Source organism: Erinaceus europaeus, chromosome 17, assembly GCF_950295315.1.
Source record: "Erinaceus europaeus chromosome 17, mEriEur2.1, whole genome shotgun sequence".
Lineage (NCBI taxonomy): Eukaryota > Metazoa > Chordata > Mammalia > Eulipotyphla > Erinaceidae > Erinaceus > Erinaceus europaeus.
The window spans coordinates 47,128,749-47,151,818 of NC_080178.1; the positions used below are offsets into that span (position 1 = coordinate 47,128,749).

General features: G+C 43.6%; 2 pseudogenes; both read right to left on the reverse strand.

Moving 5' to 3' along the window:
• Positions 1 to 788: 788 nt before the first annotated feature.
• Positions 789 to 6,041, reverse strand: LOC132533738 (polycomb protein EED-like; annotated as a pseudogene).
• Positions 6,042 to 6,138: 97 nt separating this feature from the next.
• The window catches only part of LOC132533739 (NADP-dependent malic enzyme, mitochondrial-like), a 31,663-nt pseudogene continuing 14,731 nt past the window's right edge, over positions 6,139 to 23,070 (reverse strand).

Below are 23,070 nucleotides of genomic sequence, written 5' to 3' on the forward strand. Positions count from 1 at the left end.
GGGAGTCGGGTGGTAGCGCAGTGTGTTAAGTGCAGGTCTAGCAGAGCACAAGGACCTTCATAAGGATCCCAGTTCTAGCCCATGGTTCCCCACCTGCAGGGGAGTTGCTTCACAAGTGGTGAAGCAGGTCTGTAGGTGTTTATCTTTCTCTCCACCTTTCTGTCTTCCCCTCTTCTCTTGAATTATCTCTGTCCTAGGTGACAATTACAATAGCAATAATAACAATGATATGCAATAAGGGAAACAACAGGGGAAAATAAATATTTTTTTAAAAACTTGGACATCAGCTGTATAAAGTACAAAAATGGGATTATACTGTAACATTAAATATTTGTATCTCATGGAAATTTACAGGTATGAGCTCAAACTTTCAAGAGCAGAAAAAAATATACCTATAGGTCTTAAAAACATTTTAGGACAGGCAAACATAACTTACTTTTATAGTATGCTTACTTGGTCATGCACTTGACCCCAGTTTGAGCCTGGCCACCATAGTACTGAAGGAAGCTTCAGTGCTATGATAACTTTCCTGAATGAGGAGAAATACTTCTGAGGTAGTACTCAGGGGTGCACTGAGAGGGGTGAGGGGGAGAATTGGGGAGATGAGAGAGGGAGGGAGTTCAATTGCACTACAACTGAACCAGAAACCTACCTTTATGCACTGCATTGTTATGGGATTAATAATCCTAATTATGCCTCTAGATCCAGCCACAGCCAGCAGAAGATGGCTGGTATTGCAATCATATGTCCACCCACAAGTGTAAACATTTTCATCAGCCTAAGATATGTCAGTTAAGAAGTAACTGTTTTCGAAAAGTAAAAGGGTTATAATTCAGCACGTGGAGGTTCTCAAGAACTGATAAAAGTTTCTGACACAGAAGTTCTCATTTCTCTTTACACCATCAGATTTAAACAAGTCTTTTCATCAAAAGGCTACATGGGGGGGGGGGGGGTGGCACACAGGGTTAAGCGCACAGAGTGCAAAGTGTGAAGACTGACTTAAGAATCCTGGTTCAAGCCCCAGGCTCCCACCTGCAGGGAGGGTTGCTTCACAAAGGGCAAAGCAGGTCTGCAAGTTTCTTTCTCTCCCCCTCTCAATTTCTCTGTCCTATCCAAAGCAACAACAATAACAATAGCAACAACAATGGAACAAAGATGGCTACCAGGAGCAATGGATTTGGATTTGTAATGCAGGAACTAAGTCCCAGCGATGACCCCGGAGGCAAAAAGAAAAAAATCTACAGCATGTGATAAACAAAAGCAATGCCTTCCACTCAATATTTTTTACTGTTTGGCTTCTTGCTTCACTACTCAACTCTGCAGTGACAGCGAGACACTGCCTGTGTACCTATGAAGTTTATTTACCCAAACAGTGGCCAGGGCCAGAGAGGCAGCCCTGCAAGCAGCACAACAAGCTTGTATGACTGAAACCCCTGAGGTTCAGCTTCACTCCAAGACACCACCATATGCCGGAATCAGGCAGTGCTCTGATCTCTTCCCAACTTTAACAAAGATCAATAACTATTGAACAAATCAAGTGGCCATCACCCAAGGCTACAGCATTCTGGCCCTTGCTGTATTCTCAATACTTTCCAACTAGAGGCAGTCAGAAACAACTGAATGACAAGTCACTGTTCTTCCTTTCTCTTTTAATATTTTATTTATTGTAATGAGAGAGATACAGAGAGAAAGACCAGAGCACTGCTCAGCTCTGGTTTACGATGGTTTTGGAGACTGTACTGGGGACCTGGGAACTTTGGGGTTCTCAGGTCAAAAATAAGCAAATAAAAAAACAACTATATATAAATAAATATATATATTAAAAAAAACAGAACACTGATTAGCTCTGGCTTATAGTAGTGCAGGGGACTGAACCTAGGACTTCAGAGCCTCAGTTATGAAAGTCTCTTTGCATAACCATTATGCTATCTACTCCCCACCGAAATAATAAAATAGAAAAATCTGTCTCGTGACAGGTTGGGAGTATGAATCTCTGCCCTTGAGAAGCTAATACAGAAGCCAAACTTTCCACGTTCTACACCTCATAATGATCCTGCGTCCATATTACCAGAGAGATAAACAATAGGGAAGTCTTCAAGGGAGGGAATGGGATACGTAGTTCTGGTGGTGGGAACTGTGTGGAATTGTACCCCTGCAGGTGGGGAATGTGGGCTCAAACCTGGGTCCTCACACTTGCACTTGGAGATAATGGGCACGAAATCAGGTGTGCCACCACCAGTCTCCCCTGAGGGTGTAATTACTTATGTAACCAAGTCTGTCTTCCACAAATACTCAACAATCAAAAATGTATTACATTTATACCCTTTCCTTACACACACACTCTCACCCCCCCCCCCCCACTTGTTTTTACTTCTGCTCAGCTCTGGCTTATAGTGGTGCTGGAGAGTGAACTTGAGATCTTTGGAGACTCAGACATGAAAGTCTCTTTTGCACAACTATTACGCTATCTCCCCAGCCCACATTTATACCCTTTTCTTTGAAAGCAATCACAAGCAACAAACAAAACATATATGTATGAACTGCACAGAAATTTCATTCGATTCATACAGACTTAAAGTTAATTGGCCAACTATTTTTAGAAACAAGTGCTCCTTATATATTTTTAAGATTTTATCAAAAGAGTAACATTTCCCACAATAGCTAATTTGAATAAAAACATAGACAAAATAGTCTGCTGTCCCAAGTATTACCCATTTAAAGCAAAGCAAAGCAAAAAGTTAAGCAATACGAAATGACTATGCATCTCAACTACAAAACAGAAAACTTGAGAGTAATGTAAATTGGAATTATTCTAAACTCGACAGTTTCTTAAAGATGCTTTCCACTGCAAAGTAACTGTAATGCTGAGTGTTCAGCACGTACCTTGAGACTATTCACACAGTTGAAGGAGCATTTACACTTCTTTGACTTCCATTTCCCTTCCCCCAGCTTTTCCTTCCAGGTGTATTCAGGGTATTTGTAGGTGTATTGAAGCTTTCTGTATTTGTACCACTTTCTACACTGACAGCATCATCCTGCAAGGAATAAGTTTAGGGAAAAAATCCACCAAGTGTTAACACTCTTTTTTAATAGCAAATTACTTTTACTGGATAGCCCGACTGATCTAAAAAGAAAAAGCATTTTCTAAGAAACAGACTTTTTTGTTTCCAAATAAAGATTAAAAAGCATACCAGCTGGTGTCAGCAGGTGGCTCACCTGTGGAGTGTACAGGCTACCATGTCTAAGACCCTGGGTCTGAGTCCCAGGCCACCATAGAAGACAGCTTGTGGGGTGGGGGTAGGGCTTCAGGAGTATTGGAGATGTGCTGTGGGGTCTCTCCTATCTCTCTATCTCTTATCTCTCACCTATCATCTAGAGAAAAGAAAAAAGGGGCAGGTTGGGGACATCAGGTGGCTTACCAGGGTGCCAGCACAAGTCGCTACATGGGAACATCTTGGGTAGATAGGGGGGGAGTTTGCCAAGTGGTAGAGTGGTGTCACAGTCTATCTCATTCTCTGTCACCCTTTATCACAAGAAGAAAAAAAGAAGAAACTGGACACTACAAACAGTAAAGTTCTCTAAGCATTAAAGTCCCAAGTGCATTCTAGAATTGGTGACTTGACATATCAGCAAAAAATACAAGGAAAGCACCCCCAATGAGAAAGGTGGGAATGATACTACCTCTATGTGGCCTCATGTGTGCCAGTCTCTTTAATATTCTGGCTTATTTCACATAACTGATCTTTTGCTGGGGAGGGCTGCAGGTTTCAAACTCACTTGCACTTAACCTGCTGCTAACCTGCTTCAATACCCCCGACTCCCTATCTGTGGGAATTCTAACCTAATAACTGTATCCCAGCTTCTATTCACTGCGAAAAACATGCCTAAAAAAATTTAAGAGAATAAAACATTTTAGCGAGTAAAAACCAGACCACCATCCGCTGCAGGGAAGCAAAGATGTTTATTACAGATTCGAATCTGGGATGAGCGGGGGACTGCCAGCAGTCCACCAAGGCTCAACCCCAAACAGAACTCAAGCCACACAATTTATAGGATTCTAGAGTGCATTCTGGGTGTGGAGATATGCAAAATGAGGATTCTACAACACACTCAATAACAATTTACTGGAAATGGGGGATCCAATCATTTCAGACATAGCAACACACTAAGCAGCCTATAGGAATTGTTTGATTTCAAATCTTTATGCAAAATAGGGTTGCCACACTTTCCCGTCATCAGCTAAGACCGCCTGGCTATCAGCTCCCTCGACCTTGAGCAAGCGGTTGGGTTTCAAGGACTTGGGTTTGCAGTTAAGCTAGCTATTTCTTTTAAGACAAACAACAAGTGGCTTATATCTTAGTGTGGTTTCTTGTCCAGCCCCGTTTTCATAAACGGGAGTTACAGGAATTTTCCACTTCACAACTTGCACGTAACCTGCTGCTAACCTGCTTCGATACCCCCGACTCCCTATATGTGGGACTTCTAACCTAATAACTGTATCCAGTCCCAGCTTCTATTCACTGAGAAAAACCTGCCTAACAAATTTAAGAGAATAAAACATTTTCAAAGGACGGGAATAAAGGAGGTCAAAAATGTCAACTCCTGGTGGTGCAAAACACAAGGACTGCTATAAGGATCCCAGTTCAAGCGCCTGCTTCCCCTCCCAAAGGGGAGTCGCTTCACAAGCAGTGAAGCAGGACTGCAGGTTTCTTTCTCTCCCTCCTCTGTCTTCCCCTCCTCTCTCCATTTCTCTTTCTGTCCTATCCAACAACAATGATATCAATAATAACTACAACAATTAAACAAGGGCAACAAAAGGGAAAAATAAATATTTTACAAAGTGTAAACTCCCAATACAGAGTAAGATTGGGAACACAAGCAGGAAAGGAAAAATGATGTAAAATGCAGTCTCCAGAAATTTCAAGTACAAATCCCACAGACAAGCCCCCACTATCTTGTATACTTTGAAAGTCAAGGCCTAACTTGCAAAGGCTGTGTCTGTGCCAGTGTATTTCAGTGATGGAGACTCTAGGGACTAGATGTGTAAGATGCAACCTTACTCCTAGCAAGGGTCCAACGCAAACAAACACCACACACCCTGAGAGACTTACACCAGCCTTCTGTGACAAAGCAGTTTAAGCTATGATCTTGCAGTCTATCAGAAGAGGCTTCATATTTTAGAAGAGCAACTTTGAACATATCATCACTGAACATATCATCATATCATATCATCACTGAACATATCATCACTGAGACAGTTTGAGGACATCACTGGATAGAAACTTCACCATGAAACTGGGTTTAATGGTAACATTCATTTTTTTTCCTTTCCTTTTTATCAGAGTATGGCTCAGCACGAGCGGCTGGCAGTGCTGGGGGGTGAATTTGTTACTCTGGAGCCTCAGGCAGAAAAGTGATTGTGCAGAACCATTATGCAGGTCTCCCTTGCCCTAATAATGCCAACCTGTTATTATTATTCCATGTCTCGTGACTGCCTCAACACAGTCAGTCAATACAGGCCTAGATGATTCACTAAGGTTCATGGCAGAGCTTTAAAAATCTAGTAATAGTCACCATAATCATAACAGTAATAGATTCAAATTTGGAGATTGGAGAGGAGGCACAGCAGGCAGGGTGCGGGCTTTGAAAACGCAAGGTCACAGGTTTGATCCCCCAGTCTGCACAAGCCAGGTTCCTGCTCCAGTCTCATTAATGGAACTTTTAACGTTTTAGAAAATTATCAATGTTGTTTTTTAACGTGACCACGGGTGGTGAAAGAAGGGGAAGGGAAGACAGGGAAAGGGAGATAAGTCTATAAAAACTCAGAACCTCTAGAAGCCATGAGTCCTTGCTCAGACTCCCTGCTGCCAGGGGGATGGGAGTAGAGGGCACCCAGAGCCCCGCGCTCCCAGCCCCCGCGCCACACTCACAATCTCATCCCCAGACAGGTGCGGGTTGCTGTTCTCCTCTCTGCTCAGCTTCTGCTTCTCGGTGGCAGGTATGTAGCTTCCTGCCTTCTCAGCAGCCTCCCTCTCAGGCATGTTCCCCTACTGCCACCACTGTGGCAAAGGGCTCCCATGTTCAGTGGGCGGAGTGCGGCCACCACACTGCTGACAAAGGGGCGCAGGGCGCCCGCCCTCATGTGTCCCGTTCACAACTGAGAGTGATTGCTGGGCTCTGAAGGCAGCGCCTTGCCTCGCAGGGCCCACCGGTGCTTGGACAGTAGAGGCGGCTCCGAGGGTCTCCCCTCAACCCCAGCTCCTGCGCAAACGCTGCAGGAACACTGCCCACACCTCCGCGGTCTAAGATGCTGGAGTCTGGGCCGTGGACCAGCCCACTCGGCCTTGGCAGCAGACTATGACCACGTGGCTCCTAATCTTCCAAGCTGGAGTTAAAGCCCTCACGTTATGCACAGGGACATTCACAGACCAACTTTTTAAACTGAGACCAGCATTGAAAAGCTAGAGGAAGCCAGACTGGCCTCCCCCATCCTGTTAGTGGAAGAGTCTCTGGAAGGTGCGCAGGCGCCAGTTGAGTTCTCCCATGGGCGCTGATCCAGGCCACGCCCCGTCGGGCCACGCCCCCTCTGGGTTGCGCTCTCAGGCCAGGTGGATGTGGCCTGGGATGGGTTTCTAGGCGCCGCCCCTAGTTCTGCTCAGGGCCGCCCTATTCAGCCCTGATGGATATTTATGAGACTGAGTGATGGGTGTCCTCCAGGTGGTGCTCCTGCTGGGTCAAGTGAAGAAGTCAATCTAGAACTAGGAATATTGGTCTAAACTCTCAGTGCTCTTTTTTATTATTTATTTATTTATTTTTTAAAAATTAGCCAGAGCACTTTTCAGCTTTCCTATTCTTTATCCCTCTGGGGATATGGACCCAGGGATATGGGGTGCAGAAGGTCAATGTCTGGCTTCTGTAATTGGTTCCCCGCTGAAACTGGGCATTGGCAGGTTGATTCATCCAGTCCTATGCAGGACAAACGCCATGAAATGCTCCTGCACCCGCATAAGATAATGGCCCATGTAGGGCAAGCCTTATAGCCCCTGTTGTTCTTTGAAATGCCCCCCCCCCCCCTGCAGGCCAGCATAAGATAGTCTTGTGCAGGGAAAGCCCTATGCGGTCCCTGAGTTCTCTGAAATGCTCCTTACGCCAGCATAAGATATAGTCCTGTGCAGGGCAAGCGCTACATCTGTATAGCCTGATAAAGTTAGATGTACATGTCACGAAGCCCCCAATTTTCATTGGCTGGAAATCCACACTCCAGCCTAGCTCAGGAACAAAAAGTGCCAGACTTTTGAACATGGATGGCAACTTTTGAACTGCATGGTAGTCTGTAAATTCTGAAGCCCCCATCCAGCATATCCCGTGGCAATCAACACACTGACCTCAGTCACGAGGTGTCTGCAGATTCCCGAACCAAACCAGTAAAGGACTCAGACCAGCTCTCTGGACCAGAAATGGACCAGATCATGACCGAAACCAGACCAGATCAGGACCAGAACCAGACCAGATCAGGACCATAGCCAGACCAGATCAGGACCATAGCCAGACCAGATCTGGACCAGAACGAGGACCCATCCGGACCAGAACTCTGCCTGGACCAGCTTTGTCAACCTGAGGACATAATTTGTTGTGACCTTTCCTGGGCACCTACCTGTCTTATACTGAGGAGGTATTTGGGATAGATAATTGTAATATAAGAATTTGATGTCAGAATATTATTAAGATTTATAAACTGCATTTCAATAATTTAATGTAAGAGTATGATGTTAAAGTGTAACGTGGTATTAGACTGGAAAGCTGGATCAGGGAAGAGAGTAGCTCCAAATATGGGAAAATTATATAAATTATATAAATATTGTTAACTGTAAACCCCACTGGTTTGATCTGGGGGCCATATTCATCACAGGAGCCTATGTAACCTCTGCATCCCTGTAGGTCTGAGCTCAGATTCTGTGGTCACTACTAGAAACACTCTAGGCTGCACTAATTTCAGGACCTATCTTCCTCGGCTGGTAGGTAGAGTAAGTTATCCAACCTCCCTTTGGATAATTGAACAGTCCTACCATTGTTGATTCACCTTGAGGGCAAGGTCCTCAACATAAGAGGCCCACAAAGGGGTCCATTATGTTGGTCCTGATGGAGATGCTCAGTACCAGTGGTGACATGTATCTCTTAGAGGTCTAGGCCCACCGTGTCTCTATGGGAATCCCAGGACTCCCTGGGATGTGATGAGGTGGCCTGGTAGTGACTAAAGAGTCATCATTAAAGTATGCCAGTCTCTTGCCCCTTTTAAGCTTTAGTAGTCCTTTGTCGGGCTGAGCTTCACTGGCGGGAGACAAACGACCAGGGACTCATGGCTGGGCTGTAGGCAGTATCTCTTTATTCACCGGAACACAACACAATCTAAGCCAAGCTAAACTAAACTAAACTAAAAACACAATCCTATATATACTCACCAAGTAGGGAAGAAACAGGATGTGACGTAGAGAGGGTGGAGCGAAAAGTGACTGGTGCAAATCAGGGTATACTACAATAGGGGGCAGAGCAAAAAGACATCATGAACAAGTGGGGATTAAACCAATGCCATGCCGGCATGCTGGTGCTTAGTTATGTAAATAGAATAGTCTTAAGCAGGGGGGATGAAACTAAATGAAACAGAAGGGGTTTTTAGAAGCAGAATTAGAAGCATACCAATAGTTCTTATTTTGACAAGGTTAGCTTTGGAGTGATGGAGGGATGTGTAATAGGAAATAGGTGAAGAGGGTATCTAGGTCTAAGTAGAAACTATTTGATTGCATACTTTATGGTACTCTTTTTAATTTTTCTACTTTGTTGAATTTATAGACTCACTGCAAATTGTGCACCTTTGCTTAGAGGTATTTATTCTCCCTGAATTTATGAATACATATATGTATATATGCCCTATCTCATGAGCCCTGGTCTATATCTAGGTTTTGAGACTTTTTTAAGAAGTGCACCACCTGAAATGGAATTAAGGAGACCGATGAGCTAGGAAAGATAATGAAGCTGAAGAGTTGACATTCAACGCCTCTGAACACAGTCTGAAACACGCCGAGGTGGTACTGGTTGCATTGATTAAGTAGATGCAGTATCAGTTGATATGACTTGAGAGAAGCATGCTGGAAAGTGAGCCCCACCCTTAAGGTTCCAGGACTGAGAGAAATACTAGCTTTATAGGGAAAATGTAAAGTTCCTGATGTCTTAGGGTTTAAGAAGGCAATAGATTGCTCTAACCAAATTATTTGGCAATTGGATTAACTTTGAGAATCCCATTGTTAAGAATTGCTATATCATAGAAAACCTCACCATAATTTATGTTCTTTAATGCTATTTTTATAAAAACCCTATCTTAGAAATTAATGCAAATAGTTGTCTGTGTACTCCTTCGTCTAAGCTTTTAGGAGATTTAATATCTCAAAGAACAAGTCATTATTAGAAATGTGTTAACAAATGAGGCCATCCAAAAATGAGCAGAGGACATGAACATATTCACTACAGAAGAGATCAAAGGTTAGCAAACATAGGAAAAATTGTTCCAGGTCACTGATTATCAGAGAAATGCAAATAAAGACAACACTGAGATACCACGTCACCCCTGTAAAAATGGCATATATCAAAAAGAACAGCAGCAACAAATGCTAGAGAGATTTTGCAGACAAAGGAGACCTCCTATAGTGCTGTTGGGAATGTAAACTGGTCCACCCTCTGTGGAGAGCAGTCTGGAGAACTCTTACAAGGCTAGACATGGACCTTCCTTATGACCCAGTAATTCCTCTTGTAGGGATATACCCTAAGAACTCCATGACACCCAACCAAAAAGATATGTGTACACCTATGTTCAGCAGAACAATTCATAATAGCTAAAACCTGAAAGCAACCCAGGTGCCCAACAACAGATGATTGGCTGAGAATGTTGTGATAAATATATATATATATATATATATATATATATATATGTATATATATATATATATATGTATATATATATATGATGTTATAATGTAGCTATTAAAAATAATTATTATGGGAAATAGAAGAACACAGAGTGCATACTCTCCTGATTTACCCCATGTGGATATTTTAATCTATGTACCTGGTGAAGAAGTGCCTTTCCTCTCTGATATGGAGACATAGCCTCAGACCGCATTTCCTTTGTGCTTGCTCTCCTGGCAATTAAAACAGTGGCTGTAGTTGCTACCTCTCCCTCCCTCCCCTCCACATTGCTAAGCCAATGGGCCCCAGACAGCAGTGCTAAAGGTAAACTGATGACTAGGGAGTATATTGAGCTGTCTCTAGACTGATGCATGCCAGGCACTAGTTCTTCCCTTTCTTTACCCACACCACAGATAAGGAAGGTGCATAGCAATAACCAGAAAGATTACCTTTGTCTGTTTCTGCCTACTTTGTAATAGTGAAAGAAAACTGCTCCCAACACGCCCACTGCTGAGGGGGACCTCAATAAAACTGTGGGCTTTTCAAAACTGCGGAGAGAACTTCTCAGAGTGACCTGGAGTCTCTTATACACTGGTGTAATAAAGTCCTCTAATGCACCAAATACTGGCTCAAGTCTTGCGCTTTGAGAATCATTTCTGTAACATAATGGACCTTCATTCTCTGACCCATCTTGGAAGTAGATAGAAGGAATTTCTGCCTGAGACAGACATCTAATATGCAGGTGGACCCAGGCTATCTAGTGATTTTGTGTCATAGTTGGAAAAAGGACTAGAATGCTGGATCAGGGAAAAGAGTAGGGAGAACATTCTTTATTGGATGTTAAGTTAGAGGCTTTATTCACTGAGCACCCAACAAGAAAGCAGTCCAGTAGCATTGCTTCCAGAGAGCCTGTGAGTCATCTGGGTCCTGGTCTATAGACCGGGTGTAACTCTCCTCTCTCCTTAGTCTCCAGAAACCTCAAACTGTGGATGTAAGTATAACAAACACAGAAGCTTCAAAGAAATGTCCAAACAGTGTTCCCTTCTTCCCTAGCTGAGTGCAATTCCCCACAGGTTCCATGAGGCTATCAACACTGGCCTCTAAAGTTCTCTGCCAAGTACATACCACTTTGACACCACTGTACTGGATCTGGTGACAGAACTAGAAAAAGGACGTTCAAACTAATACCAAAACCCAAAGTAAACCCCATCCACCCTGCATAAGAGTACCTTTTCAGACCTCAGTTTAGAAGAGGCAGGTCACAGTCAGACTCAGGCTAAAAGGAGAATGGGCCTAAGGCTGTGACTTCTGCATAACCAAGACCAGACACTCCCTTCTGGGGGACGGATTTATTTCAGAATTATCAGGCTGGCAGGGGTGCTGCTCAGAAATGAGCATTCCCCTAATGTCCTATTCAGATCCAGTGAACAACATTTTGACCCATTCCTAGAATTGAATTCAAGTTAAAAACCAACAATGAAACATTGGACAGTAGTCTGTGACTTCTACATAACCAAGTACAGATACTCCAGGAAGACAAGCAGGTTTATTTCAGATTTATCAGGCTGGCTGGGGTGCTGTTCAGAACTGAGAATTCTCCTAGTCCCCTATTCAGGTGCAGTGAACAGACAAACATTTTGACCCACTACTAGAATTGAATTCAAGTTAAAACCCAGAATTATATCATTGGATAATATTACTGAAAATATCAAACCAAAAGGCAAACCAGGAAAAGACAATCTTCAAGGTAGGCCAAAGATTTTAGGTATCATCTCCAAAAAACAGTGGGGAATGTGGCACGATCCCCTCTTCCTTAACGTAACTGACTCCATCTTGACTTAACCTGAACCTGTTCAACCACTTTACTTGCCAACAAAAAGTAGATACTAGTGTTCTGAAATTATTAATTGTTGATTGTTTCCATAACGAGTTGTCCTGACTGCAGCAACAGACTGCCCTAACCACCACATGTTGGGCTTCTGTAACCTAGCTTGCTTCCTGCACCTGCCTCTACAAATGGTTGTGCTACACTAAGATCCAGACAGCACTCTGAACAATAATTTTAGTTGTTGATACAATAAAGACTCTCAGATTTCTGGGAGTTGGGCGGTAGCACTGTGGGTTAAGCACACAGGGTACAAAGTGCAAGGACTGGTGGAAGGATCCTAGTTTGAACTCCAGCTCTCCAAATGCAGGGAAGTCACTTCACAGGCAGTGAAGCAGGTCTGCAGGTGTCTGTCTTTCTCTCCCCTTCTCTGTCTTCCCCTCCTCTCTCCAATTTTCTCTGTCCTACCCAGCAATGATGACATCAATAGCAGCAATAATAATAGCTGCAACAATAAAAAAGAGCAACAAAAGGGAATAAATAAATAAATAAATAAATATTTTTTAAAAAAGACTCAAATTTCACTGCACTGGCCTCAGGTAGTCTCTGATGCTTACCCTAAAACAAACTTACATATCTCTATCCTTACATTTGAGGTCAGAGGGGCCTTGGATGACAGTCTCGTAAAAGCCCAAGACTTCAAAGACAAGCTCCAGCTAGCCGTGGACTCCACCACAGCTTCCCTGGCTTCCCTCCTGCACCAAATCTCCTCACATGCCAAGGTGGCTCTTCAAAACTTCCCTGAAGTAGACCTTCTGGTGACAGAGAAAGGGGTGATCTGTGTTTTCTTACAAGGAGAGTGCTTCTACTATGTTAATGATTCCAGCCTAGTCAAGCAGATATTCTAGACACTTATTAAGCTTAGCAAAGACCTGTGATTCTACTATCTCTCTGCCACATCCCCAGAGGACGGCTGTGAGAACAAGGATTCTGAGTTGATGTAGACACTGCACATCAAGCAAAATTGTGGCCACTCCCACAAACCAAGGAGCTCAGACTATCACACCCATCTTGCTGACTGCTGTTGATACCTCCTTTAATCAAACACACTTCTTGAGAAATCCATTCTTGGGGGAGCACAAGAATAATTGTGAAGGTAAAAAGCAAAAGGTAGGAACAGACACATGGTGTCATTGTAGGAAAAATACTATCTCTGCATGTAGTGTGACAAGGTCAATAGTGCGGTATATTGCAGTGTGAGCAAACAAAAAATAGAATTAGAGGATGAGCAGATTCTATGGAGATATCAGATGCTTAAGGAGAAGGAAGCAGTGTTCAAGAACCAGGTAGTGAGATGCTTTTACTGAGAGGTGGTGTAGTGGGGCAGCAGACAAGACAAGGCCACTGCAGATGTCCTGTGCATGTCTGCCTGGCAGTGTGCCAAATCAGGCATTTCATGTGAGAATGAAGTTTGGGGCATGGCCAGGTTTTCAGGAGCAGACTAAAGTCTTGTTTGGTGCACTACATTTTGGAGCTGAAGCTACTTTCTGATCTCCTCACAGCTTATATAAATGTATTGGCGAGGCGTTTGGAGGATGAATGGAGAGTTTACTCTACTGTATTGCATGAGTGCAAGGAAGAACATAGACAGCCACCCATTTTCAGGTGCCATTCTGCTTAGCTTGCTTGGGCCAGACCTTGGGTTTGAAAAATAAAGGCCTTGACTGAAAAACCTCTCCTCAGCTAAAAAAAAAAAAACATAAAAGCTCATAATTTGGAATCATAATGTAGTCTTTGTAGAGAGGAAGATTAGAAAATTAGTGTTCTGCATGAACAGAATTACATTTCCAGCCTTTTAAAATTTATTTTCTTTTTCCTTGCAAATTTGAGACTAAATGCCAAAAAGGAACATTTTATGAAGAGTGTGGCCTAGTGGTCCAGGAGGTGGCATAGTGAACAAACACTGATTCACAAGCATGTGGTCCTGAGTTCAATCCCTGGCAGCACATGTACCAGAGTGATGTTTGGTCCACTCTCTCTCTCTTTCTCATTGATAAAAAAAAATAAATATTTAAAAAATGAATTCAGCCTATTAGCTCAGCATTGCAGATGCTATGAGAAGACATAAGAACCAGAATGGCAGCTTTATGTAAGAGTTGTTTCTGCCTCTCTATTAAATATAATCCTGTCTTGGAATGTTTGAGCCCACTCTCTGGAGGGCACATAGAAGGGATACCAGTGACCTTTCAAGAGTGACACTTCCTCTCTGGGTGGGAGCTTATTCCATAGACTCTTGGGCCCCTCTCCATAACCCCAGAACTGAGGTCTCCACATGAGGAAGAACCTCAGGTGGACTGTAGGTGCAGAAGGTTCAAGAAACCTCATTTCAGATGGTAGTCAACATGCTTCACCACCATTTATATGTTTTTAGTCACTATGCCTTCTTTTTGTATCTGCCTAAATAGTCCTCTTTTCAAACCATTATCTAGTTAACCTGACAACTCTCTGTACATGATAGATAGTCCACTGTGTTGTTCACCATGCAGGGCTTTTGGTCAAGGGGAGAGCTTAGTAATGAAAGACTCTGTGATTGCACAGCTGTTGCCCTGGGGTTTGATTGCTCACACATACACACACACCCTATAGGAAAGAAAAAAAAAAGAAAGACAAATTCTATCTGTCACTGTAGACCAAAGCTGCAGCCTTCACAATGACTCTCTGTTCCAGCTGAAACACAAAACTTAAAGTCTGCCCATCAATAATCCCATGGGCACCTACACCATCGTTGGGAAGAAAGAGAAAGCAGCAGTGAAACATAAACTGTATGAAAGAACAGGTAGAAACCACTGTAGGAGACAAAAGAAAAATTATCCTGAGCCACATTGAAAGTCAGCAACAAGACAAACACATGCTACAGAAAAACCAAGAACAGTAAGGGTTGTGGGCCTTCCTTCCCCACCATAACCCTTTCCTCCTTCCCCTCCCTCTCCTCCCCCTCCCTTGACACTGTAGTAGAAACATGGGTGGACACATGGAGAGTTCATGACTGGCCCTAGCTCACCCCACCCTGGTTCTCATCTCACTCTCCCCAGTCACACTCTGAGGCTGTCACATGTCACATGTCACCCTGTGAGATAAGATTTTAAATCAGTTAAAGGAAATAAACAGTTTTGAGTGGTAATTGATTGACCAGAAGAGGGATTTGGCTGAAAGCAAGCAGACCTGGACCACTCAGTTATGAGAGACCTAGAGTTCACTGTTTCTGCTCATGTCATTGACAGTTTTTCTTTTTTTTCTTTTTTTGTTGAAAAAATTATTTGTCTTGTATAGAGATAGGGTGAGAGGCAGAGAGAAACCTGATGCACTTCCTTCTTGAAGCTGGGGACATAAGGTTTGAACCTGGGTCCTTGCACACTGTAATGTGTGCCTTTAACTAGGTGTACCACCACCTGGCCTTTGTCTTTACCTCTTATTTCAAAGAGTGAGGGCAAAACCAGATTTCCCACTGAGTGCAAAGGAGAGAGGACTTGGGGGGCGGTGGTGGCAGTGGATGGAGTCAGACTTTTGCCTTCCATCCAGGCATTTAGCAGAAAGATGTGCAGAACAGGATAGAAGGAATAAAATCAATTTCAGCCTACAGAAAGAATGGGATAAAGACTTTGTGCTGAAGCAGCAGTGAGATGAAGATGCCATGGCTTTTGACAAGTAATTGCCCTCTGGAGTTGCAAGTTGCCTCCTCTCCTTGTTTCTTCCACTCTGATCTGGGGGTTTACAGGGATTCATGAGGATAATTTCTGGAACCATCCGTTCCACCCCGGTTCCATGGCTGCCAGTTCTTAGCAACATTGCCCCGCCAGATATTCGTCAGAATGCGGCATCATCGAAGTTCATTTCCCACGTCTACGCTCGACCGGACCTGCCAACATACGCGGATATCTTCGCCCACCCTGTCCAACGCTTGACGTCTCGTCATCCAATCTGGTCTCCTATGCCTACACTGAACTTCTCTGTTTCAGACTCTTGGAAACAGAGTTGGCAGTCAGCTGAGGTAAAGACCAAACACCTCATCACAGACCCATGCAAGCGTCAACCCGGCTTTGACCTAGCACATTATTATTGGGCCCTCCTCAATCGCTATCGAACAGGCCATGGCTGGTGCGCCGCTATGTTCCATCGCTGGGGAGCCAGAGACCACCTGAACTACCCCTGAGGCTACAGACAGACTGTGACCCACATAGTCAACTACTGCCACCTCTCCAGATTCAAAGGAGGTCTCGAAACTTTACATCAGGCTCAACCTGACGCTGTTGACTGGCTACGGAAGAAGGGCAAATGCTAGAAGAAGAAGGGATTCATGCATGACTACATACTGGCACCCAACGTGGGTTCTTTCTTGTCCATCCCCCATATAAGTGCAGATTTGGCTACCTACCCACTATGGGCTGATTTTCTGCTGTGAAGAGATCTCCAAAGGCCTCTTCCCCTTGTTCAAGAGACTGTTTCTCTATTTCTGGAACATTTCTCTCTGAGACAAACTCTGGTTTCCACCTGCCGCCCTCCCACTGGAGCCGGCTCTATGTCACATGGTGCGGGGCATTGGGCACGGGCTCCCTCCATGCTGCTCGGATGCTGGGAACAGGGCCGCAGACATGGCAGGCAGAGCTGCGCCTTCTGCATGGCTGGCCTGCCCACTCTCAGTTCACCCCACACTCCTGCTCTTCTGCTCTTCTTCCTCTCTCTACTCCTCCTTCACTCTGGCTGATGATGATACAGATTATTGAATCTGGAACCTCAGAGTCTCAGACATGCAAGTCTTTAGCAGAGCCACCATACTATCTTTCTCACTGGGATATAATCTATTCTAAAGGAGATGTTCTGATTTTGTTGGAAAGCATTTCCTCCTCCTCTCCCAAGAAGGGACCATCATTTGTGGCAGTGAGTGAGAGGAGAAGGGCAGGCTAGGAGAAAGGGGAGCAGGTACTGCGGGGGTGTCACTGTCCTTGTCTCCTTTTCACTGTTTTGAGGAAGGCCTCTCACTGTCGCTTGTGCCTCCTCTCCAGTTGCCCTGGTAGCAGGTGCTGGAGGGTTGGTTGAGGGTGGACTGGGTGCTTGAGGGAGGAGGCACCCAACCAAAGAGGAGGAACCCCGCTAAACAACCCCAAATCCCACCCCTGCCCCAAGTTCACCTGTCTCTACCCCTTTCAGCACCCCAACACACTTTACCCCATTCAACATCCCCCACCACAACCACTATCCTTCCACCCTCCCCATCCACTCTCAGGGCAGCTGGGGACAAGGCACCCAACCTAAGACTGGATGTTGGGTGTTTGCCTAAACCCCTACATCCACCAGTCCACTCCACACCATCTATCAAACACCCTCCAATTAGTCCACCCTCTCTCTGCCTAGTCCCCACCCTCAGTACACCCTCAACCTCACAGCCCTAGCTGGGATTTATGCAGATGCAGTCACATCTGCCAAGCTGGCAGTGCCAGTTCCTGCAAGAGTTGGGACGATCTCAGAGTGCCTTTTTCAACCAATCCTGTCCCAACACGTCACTCCTGGTTGTTGCCCTATAAAGCCCTTCTCCTTCTGCCCCTTGCCTCTTTTGCCCATTTTTTCACTTAGATGATTAGATGCAAGAGAGGGTGGTCTGGGAGGCAGCCATTTTTACTACCTCCCCGTGGCCCGAACCACAGCGCTCTCACCCAACTCTGAGGTGCCCATGTGAAGAAAGATTTGTGTTCTCTCTTCTCTCTGGATTTCCTCTCTTTCTTCTCCAAGGCACAACCTGACACCTGGCACCCAACGTGGGGCTTGACCCGCCCAGATGCAGGTAAGTACACAGCCACTTGACTCTCTGCAGCCCCATGTTCCTCTCTGCCATGGGATTCACTCCATTTTAGGAAGAGGCTTCCCAAACCCTCTACTCTTTTCTCATGGGACAGGATTTCTATCTTGGAGATGTTTTACTTGGGGCTGCACTGTGGATACTACTCTTGGCTATGTTTGCAGCTTTTGAGATATATATATATATATATATATATATATATATATATATATATACATACATATATATCGCCCTGCCTAAGCCCTCTGCATTTTACCCCAAGTGTTCCATTTTGGCAGACACATGTTCAGTTTCTCTGGCTGCTGCTGTCATTGCCACTCCTCCAGCGGCTTACATGTCCATGACTCCACCCCCCGCTGCTACCTCATTATCAAAAAAGTCCACACCTTCCCGGTAAATGTGGTACCCAATAGACAAAACCCTAAGGTATGGCACCCATACTCCTCCAAAGAACTTAGGGAGCTCAGACAGGCACTTAAACATGACGGCATTCATGCCCCATGGACCAACTCCATTTTATGAGGCTTTCTCCAGCACCTTAATAACCCCCAAGATTGGAGGCATGTAGCTCATGCTACACTCCCTGACCCCATCTACCTGCAATGGGAGGCATATTTTCATGGTGAATGCTCAAAGCAATCCCAGAGAAAGAGTCAGAACCAGCTGGAGTGGAATTTTGATGCACTATTTGGAGAAGGAGAGTTTGAAACCAGAATTCATCAGGCAGAAGCCAAGTTTCCAGCTGGTTATTATGAATATATATGCGTCTGCACATCACAAGCATGGGAGAGGTTAACCCAACCCAAAGGAGCAACCTCAGTCCACATTTTCTCCCTTCACTAAGAAACCCATGAATCCTTATCTAACTTCATTTCCAGAGTGTGGTCAAGCTTAGAGAGAAAGATTTATAATCATAAAGCCCGTTTTCTCCTCCTGTGTTCTATTGTCTGGGATGGAATGCTACCGGAATTCCATCAGGCATGCCTCAGTCTTAAACACCAAAAGACAGATAATTGGATTTTAGTAACACAAGAACATGGACCAGGCTCTTATGGGGCACTCATTATGACACAGGATTATGCAGCTACCCCACATAAGCAAAATGGGGCCTGCTTTCAGTGAGGTTACCAAGGGCATTGGCATAACCAATGTCCAGATAAGCTGTGACCCCACCTTAGGACAACCATGCCTCCAGTCAGAGAGCCAGAGGCCACGAACACCTTGTCCTAGATGCCAGAAAGGTTTTCATTGGAGGAGAGATTGCTGGTCCAAGTTTCATAAAAAATGGCATGTCCCTGAATGGTTCAAATTCAGACCCTGAAATTTTGTGGACCATTTCTGTTTTACAATGAGGTCACCCTACTATGACAGTAAGGATTGGCAATATTCCTTTTAAATGTTTGATTGACACGGGGGCAGAAAAGATGATTCTAAGGCAAGCAGAGGTTCCCCAGAATTTGGAACTCCTCCCAGGGCCCCATTTACACGGAGTTGGAGGGTTGAACCAAGCCTTTCTCACACCAGATTTGCTTATGTGGGAAGACCCCGAAGGGACTACTGGACACTTCCACCCTTTGGTAGCTGATATTAGCACCAACCTACTGGGCAGAGATATTCTGGAATCTTTCGATGTTATAATACCCACAGATGCCTCTTCAGAGTGCAACACCCCCTCCTGTGAGACTTCTAGATCTAACCAGCACCCCCAATACTAACTGCCACTGTTCGTAACCAAACTTCCTGCTTAGACTGACTTTCTAATGAGCCTGAGTGGAACAGTGGCCTTTGCCTAGGGATAAACTAGAAATTTTAAAATTGCTTGTTTGAGAGTAGTTTTCCTTGGTACACATTCATCATTCCTGAAGCCCGTGGGATGCTCCTGTCTTTGTGATTAAAAAACATTCGGGAAAATGGCACCTCCTCAAAGATCTCTGTGTGGTAAATAAAACCATGCAAGTCTGGGGCTCCCCCCAAACGGTTTGCCTTTTGCTTCTGCAATTCCCATGGGAATTCCAATCATGGCTATTGATATACAAGATTGTTTTTTCTCTATTCCCTTGCACCCACAAGATAGTAAGTGTTTTGCCTTCTGTGTTCTTTCCATTAATATTGGCAGCCCTGCTGATAGATTTGAATGGGTGGTACTGCCAATAGTCCTACAATTTGTCAAGAGGCTGTTGAATCTGCCCTTTTTCCATATATTCATTAGGGTCTTAAGGTTTTTCACTACATGGATGGCATCTTAATATAGGGAGAATTAGATAACAGATCTCCGTGCCCTACGTGATTTTCTTATTCCTGCCTTAAAGAAAAGTGGCCTTAATGTAGCTCCTGAGAAGGAATAGCTAATTCCTCCAATATATTTCTTAGGTTCAGAAATTTCTTTAACGCAAATTCATCCTTTAAAATCTTGTTACCTTTGCTTCTAATCTCACTCTTGCTTCTTTACAAAGTTTTCTTGGAAATTTATATTGGCTTATGCAGTATCTTTATCTGCCTACTAGCTGTCTCCAACCACTTTTTGACCTGTTAAAAGGAAACAAAGAGCCATCCTCAAAATGTATGTTAACACCCAAAGCCTCCTTGGCACTGGAAAGGTTAACCAGGCCCTCCAAGACATGAACCTTGTTCAATTCTCCCCCTCCTCACTGGTAAACCTTCTAATCTTTAACTACACCCCCACAGTAGTGGGGGAACTGTGGCAGAACCATGGGGTTCTCGAGTGACTTCATATGCCAGTAGGCGGAGCTCCAAGACTTCTTACTGAGATAGATGCATTAGCATTCATGGTTCACCAAGGAAGAAACAGATCGGTTCAAGTTGTAGGAAGGGAGCCGGATTTAATTATTCTTCACTTTTCTCTCACAGATATAGAGTGGCTCATACACCACCATTCTCATTTTGCTGTAAGTTTAGTGGGGTTTCCAGGACAAATAGATAACCATTTAACTTCTAATAAATTAATAGCTTCTTTACCTCTGTTGCCTCTACTAGTACCTAAACGTTTCTCTCTAGATCCCATCCCCTCTGCTCCTACTGTCTTCACTGATGGTGGATAAAAGGCAGCTGCTTCCCTTACATATTACCCAGACAAGGAATCCCCTAAACCCCTCTTTACTGAGCTTCCTGATAATTCCCCTCAGTACAGAGAACTTTATGCTGTTTTCCTTGCATTAAAAGCTGTACCAGAATCCTTCAACCTTTTTTCTAACAGTGTGTATACTGTTAACTTACTTCCACTGCTTGATCATTCTTATGTGAAAATTGATGACAACCCACTTTCCTCTCTCTTGGTTCAAATTCTCTATGCTCTGTTCTTGAACCCAACCAATGTATGTTCAACACCTTCGTTCCCACAGCCCTCTTCCTGGTTCGCTATCCGAAGGGAATGCTGCAGCTGACTGCCTCACCTCCACAGGAATTCTCCTAACCTCTGTCTCTAATCCTGCTGACTTTCATTCTCTAACCCATGTTAATCTTAGCTTCTGAGATCAGACGAGGTCGGGCGTGTTCAGGGTGGTATGGCCGTAGACTATGTTAATCTTAAAGACCTTTGAGCTTGACTTCCTGATGTTCCTTTAGCACATTTGAAACATATTCTTGCTACATGTTCTTCCTGTGCAGGTCTCATAAAAACACCTGCTATTCAAACTCTTGGGGTTAAACCCCAAGGCTTAAAAGCCAATGATCTCTGGCAAATGGATGTCACCCACATACCCAACTTTGGCAAACAAAAATATGTGTTTGTCTCAATTAATACCTTTTCTAAATTTATGTGGGTGACAGCTCAGATGGGAGAAAGCTCAAAAAAGCTTATAATCCATATGTTCTCCTGTTTTGTTGTAATGGGCTTACCTCTTCAACTGAAAACTGACAATAGGAATGTGTTTACCAGCAAACAATTTAAAGATTTTGTTCCCATTGGAACATTACTCATACCACAGACATTCTCTTTAATCCACAGGGACAAGGCATTGTTGAGAGGGACCATCAAACCCTTAAGGCTCTATTAAATAAAGATAAAGGATGAATGTAGCCCCCAATATCCAGCTAGCAAAAGCTTTAACTACATTCAATCTCTTTAATATTTGCAAAAACTCAGACCTGCCTCCTACTATTCTTCATTGGCAAACACCATCCACCCTCCCAGCTATTAAGGTCAAATGGAAAGACCCACTCAATAAAATGTGGAAAGGGCCTGACCCCCTATTGACCATTGGGAGGGGTTTCACATGCGTTTTTCCACAGAAGTACTCCAAACCTGTCTGGGTCCCTGGCCACCGTGTCCAACAATACCTGCATGATGACGCTGCTATCCCCGAGGAACAAGAAATACTGAAAGAGAAGTAGATGCAGGATGCACCCCAGGACCCATAATATGACATGGTGAAATCTGTAAAATCTGGCTCACAGAGCCCTCTCTCCTACCCCTTCTCTGAATATCTTATGCTATGACTGGCCAGTTGTGTTTTGTGAGTGAGTGTATTGAATGACCAAAAATTTTTGTATGACCCATTTGCTCACAGTACTCTAAAAAACGTAAGTGACTTTATATAAAAATGCTGGATGCAGCCAAGTTTTCTGGAGAAGTCCAGAAACATTCCAATTTTTTTCTCTCTTTTGATTTTTAATGTAAAAGTCTTGGTGTATATATAAAATGGTTAGTCTTAAACTGTGTGAGTAAAGATAGATCTAAATTTTCTTTTAAAATGATATGTTTTCATAATAAAGTTTTTCTCAAATTGTGTGTTATAACTAAATGTTTATGGGTATGCTTCAAGTTTGGTAAACACTAATTTAATGGTTAAAAGTGTAACCTTAAAGCTACATTATTACAAGGCAAGGCAAAACTAATTTGCTAAAAGTAACTATTTAAGGTAAAAGTCTAAATGTTTAACGTGACAAAACATTCCCCAAACTAAAATACAAATTCTCTATACAGGACGCTATAGGAGTTCCCCCCAAAGTGCCCTGTAAGCTATCTTGTGGAAATTAATCCACAACAGATCTGGCATCACCCTGACACTGAAAATATTAAAACCATTGTCACTAACATGTGTTAACTCTCTAAGTAACCTGAGTCTGTTTATAGTCCAAAGTAAAAATGGTTAAAAAAGCGATATATATTTTAACAAAAATTGGTCTAAAGATCCTGATGTAGAGACTGCTACAGGAGGTCACATTAGATGACCTTTAAACAAAATTATATAGTTAAACCAATTATAATCATTGAATCATCAATTATAGTAAACTTCTAACTTGTTAATTTTTTCACAAGTAATTGACTACAACTATGTCAAAGCCTTCACATGAAGAAGCATCTGCTCATATGGTAAGGTATTAAACTATAAGAAGTTCCTCCGTACACAACCTATGTGAATTAACAACATTCACATATTCTTCTACACTTAACTGGTGTATCTCATCTTGCCACTAT